The sequence below is a fragment of the Myotis lucifugus genome, unplaced genomic scaffold (assembly GCF_000147115.1).
Source record: "Myotis lucifugus unplaced genomic scaffold, Myoluc2.0 scaffold_641, whole genome shotgun sequence".
Lineage (NCBI taxonomy): Eukaryota > Metazoa > Chordata > Mammalia > Chiroptera > Vespertilionidae > Myotis > Myotis lucifugus.
Window position 1 is genome coordinate 22,586 of NW_005871689.1, and position 4,391 is coordinate 26,976.

At 45.5% G+C, this 4,391-nt stretch overlaps 1 non-coding gene across 1 annotated transcript; it reads right to left on the reverse strand.

Moving 5' to 3' along the window:
• Positions 1 to 2,328: 2,328 nt before the first annotated feature.
• Positions 2,329 to 2,435, reverse strand: LOC111823731. Its single transcript, XR_002826802.1, has one exon. It is a non-coding gene; the product is annotated as a U6 spliceosomal RNA (small nuclear RNA).
• Positions 2,436 to 4,391: the final 1,956 nt, after the last annotated feature.

Consider the following 4,391-nt stretch of genomic DNA (forward strand, 5'->3'; position numbering starts at 1 on the left):
GACACATCTGCCCCAGTATCTGCTAGCCCTTCTATTCTCTCTCCCTCGACCGTTAAGGTAAGGAACACCTTGCTCTGCGTAAGAGGTAGCGTCCAATATACCCCTTGGGTCGGCTGCTCTCTTACAGGCGGGGCTGAGAGCTGCCCCTCTTCTCGTTTAATGGGGGCAGTGGATTGCCATCTTTATCCTTATTGGATCTGCAGTCCCTGCGCCAGTGTAGTCCCTTTCTACAGCGGGGGCAAACGGAGGGTTTTTTTTTCCCTTCCCCTCCCTGTTTTCTCTTCTTGTTAGGGCAATCCTTCGCAAAATGGCCAATCCCTTTACACTCATAGCATGCTCCTTTCTGTCCTCCCGATTGTCCTCCTAGATTGATATGAGTGGCCAGCGCTGCCACAAGGGTGGCGGCCGACTTACTGCCTACATCTCGACAGGTAAGCACCCAGTCATCTATACTGCCTGCTTTAACCGGAGCGATTGCCTGGCGGCACTCAGTATTAGCCCCCTTCCCAGACGAGCTCCCTGGTAAGGGCTTCCGCTGCCTGGGCGTGAGTAACCTTACGGTCCACAGCTTCCCTGACTCTATGTAAAAATTCTGAAAACCCTTCATTGGAACCCAGTACAAGCTTGGACAGTCGCGTAGGCTTACCCCTCGGATTTATTTGGGCGAAAGCGCGCATAGCACAGAGGCGGACTTGATCAAAATATCTAGCGTGCCCCTGGGCCTGGACGGCAGGGGAAGAGAAAACTCCTTCTCCCTGTAGTGCATCTGCCTCATCGTGCGGATTATGGGCTTTTCCTGCTACCGTGGCTCCATTGCGTTCCGCCTGTTGCTTGCACTGTTCATAAAACAAAGCCTTCCACTGAATCATGTCCCCTGGGGCTAGTATGGTGCGAGAGAGGCATTTCCAATTATGAGGGCAGTTAAGATTTATACTAACATTTTCAAGTAGCTGTTGGGTGTACGGGGCTGATAACCCATCCTCCTGTACTGCCTTTCTAATGGCTAGTAGCTCCTTTTGGTTAGGCGGTATCCACGCCTGAGGTTGTGGGGCGGTAGGATTAGTGTTGATGGGGAAAGCCTGAGTTTCTAAGCCCAAACAGAACCATGCCATGTCCCTCTGCCAGCATTGGGATTGGTATAGTCCTGTCCAGGGATTATTGTTCGTGTCCCCAACAAGGGGGGCCGGAGCATCTGCTGCGGGGGACCTGCGCTTGGCTTCCTGCCCTGCGCTGTTTCGGCCGAGGTAGCGGCTTCCCCCGTTTTAGTTTCGTTTTGTTCCGCTTCCTTCTGAGCTCTGTTGGTGGTAGATACCTCCCAAGGGTCGGCCTCTGGGGGACCCTCAGGTGCCGAGGGAGCGGTGGTAGTGACCGGGGGATTGTAAGGTGGCAAGGGAAGCTTAGGGGGAGGCTCGTCCTTCGCTGTGGCTGAAAAGGCTGTGGGTACTGGGAGTGGCGGTTCGGGCGGAGCGCCGGACAGGCAAGCCAGGATAGCTAAGATGGCCGGCGTCAGAGAAGGGGGTAACAATTTTTCCTCATGGACCTGAGCGGATCGAATCCTTTTCAAGACCTTCTCCCAAGTGGAGGGGTCCCAAATGGGGGCCTCAATTAACCACGGATTGGACTGTAATAGATATTCCCAATGAGTTTGGAGTTCCTTTTCAGAGACCTTAACTCGCCTGCTCTGCGGTAAGGCTTGGAGCGCACATGCTTGTGGCGCTCTCGCCAAAGGGGGTAGGTTTCCCATTTTCCTGTAGAGGGTTGCTCACCCGTCCAGCCGTTCCGGGGGCCCCACGTTCAGGCGCCAGATGAAGCAGGGGGTCCCTCGGGGGTGAGGATGACGGAGCCCCAACGCACTAGGGCGTCTGCATGCAGGACTCCGGAGACCAGGTTCAGTGACGCAGATCCGTTTTATTGTGGAACTACAGGGGTATATATAGCATGAGGGGACCAATCAGAGAGAGACACGTTGCTACAGGCGACCAATGGCTTAATGGCTGGGGTACTGTGCACGTGGCTCTAGGAGTTCATTCAGGTGGGCATTGCTACTTCCTGGTGTGCGGAGGAAGCATGTCATGGTGGAGTGTGCTCACACCATTGCATCAGCCGCAGCGCTGAGACATACTTCCAGAGCTCTACCTACAGTGAATGGTAAATGTTCTTTCCTTTTTTACAGCAGTGTAGTATTCCATTGTGTAGATGCACCACAATTTTTTAATCCACTCATCTGTTGATGGGCACTTAAGCTGTTACCAAATCTTAGCTATTGTAAATTGTGCTGCTATGAACATAGAGATGCATAAAAATTCCTTTGAAGGAGGATCCTTTCTCAAAAATATGGAACGCTTTACAAATTTGGTTGTCATCCTTGCAAAGGTGCCATGCTAATTTTCTCTGTATGTTTCCAATTTTAGAATACTTTCTGCCGAAGGGAGCAAGCATTTTTTTGAATTTTATTTTATTGTTTAAAGTATTACATATAGTAGTACATATGTCTCCTTTTTTTCCCATTGACCTTCCCTTGGCTTCCCGAATGCCACAGCATATGCCCTCATCCCCTTCCCCAGTGTCTTGTGTCCATTGGTTATGCTTATATGCATGCATACAAGTCCTTCAGTTGATCTCTTACTGTCCCCCCAACACTCCCCAGTCTTCCCACTGTACTTTGACAGTCTGTTCGATGCTTTCCTGCCTCTGTATCTCTTTTTATTCATCAGTTCATAATGTTCTTTATTATCCATAAATGAGTGAGTTCATGTGGTATTTTTCTTTCACTGCCTGGCTTATTTCACTTAGCATAATGCTCTCCAGTTCCATCCATGCTGCTGCAAATGGAAAGAATTTCTTCTTTTTTATAGCAGCGTAGTATTGCATTGTGTAGACGTACCATAGTTTTCTAATCCACTCATCTGCTAATGGGCATTTAGGCTGTTTCCAAATCTTAGCTATTGTAAATTGTGCTACTATGAACATAGAGGTGCATATATCCTTTCTGATTGGTGTTTCTGTTTTCGTAGGAAATATTCTTAGAAGTGGTCAAATGGCAGTTCCATTTTTACATTTTTGAGAAAATGTCATACTATTTTTCACAATGGCTGCACCAGTCTGCATTCCCACCAGCAGTGAAGGAGGGTTCCTTTTTCTCTGCATCCTCTCCAGCACTTGTCCTTTGTTGATTTGTTGATGATAGGCATTCTGACAGGTGTGAGGTGATACTTCACTGTTGTTTTGATTTGCATCTCTCAGATGATTAGTGGCTTTGAGGATGTTTTCATGTGTCTCTTGGCTTTCTGAATGTCCTTTTTTGAAAAGTGTCTATTTAGGTCCTTTGCCCATTTTTTGATTGGATTGTTTGTCTTCCTTTTGCTAAGTTGTATGAGTTCCCTGTAAATGTTGGAGATTAAACCCTTATCAGAGATAACATTGGCAAACATGTTCTCCCATGCATTGGGCTTTCTTGTTTTGTTGATGGTTTCTTTTGCTGTGCAGAAGCTTTTTATTTTGATGTAGTTCCATTTGTTTATTTTCTCCTTAGTCTCCCTTTCCCTAGGATCTGTGTCTGTAAAGATATTGCTACAACATATGTCTGCAATTTTGCTGCCTATGGAGTCTTGTAGGATTTTTATGGTTTCCCGTCTTACATTCAAGTTCTTTAGCCATTCTGAGTTTGTTTTTGTGTATGGTGTAAGTTGGTGATCTAGTTTCAGTTTTGGTTTTTTTGCATGTATCTGACCAAATTTCCCAACACCATTTATTAAAGAGGCTGTTTTGGCTCCATGTATGCTCTTGCCTCCTTTGTCAAATATTAATTGAGTATAATGGCTTGGGTCAATTTCTGGGTCCTCTATTCTGTTCCATTGGTCTATATGTCTGTTCTTGTGCCAGTACCAGGCTTGGTAATATGGTTTGATGTCTGGTATTGTGATTCCCTCCAACTTTGTTCTTCTTTCTCAGGATAGCTCTGGCTATTTGGGTTCGTCTTTTTATTCCAGATCAATTTTGGGAGAGTTTTTTCTAGATCTTTGAAATATGCCATTGGTATTTTAATAGGTATTGCATTGAATCTATAGATTGCTTTAGGTAGTATAGATATTTTAATGATGTTGATTCTACCAATCCATGAATAGGTATGTTCTTCCATTTGTTTATATCTTCCTCTATCTCTTTTTTCAATGTCCTGTAATTTTTAAAGTACAGGTCTTTTACATCCTTGGTTAAGTTTATTCCTAGGGATCTTAATTTTTTGGTGCAATGGTAAATGAGATTGTTTTTTTCATTTCTTTCTGTGAGTTCATTATTGGTGTATAAAAGGGCCATGGATTTCTGGGTGTTAATTTTGTATACTGCTACATTGCCAAATTCCTTTATTAGGTCTAGTAGCTTTTTGATGGAGT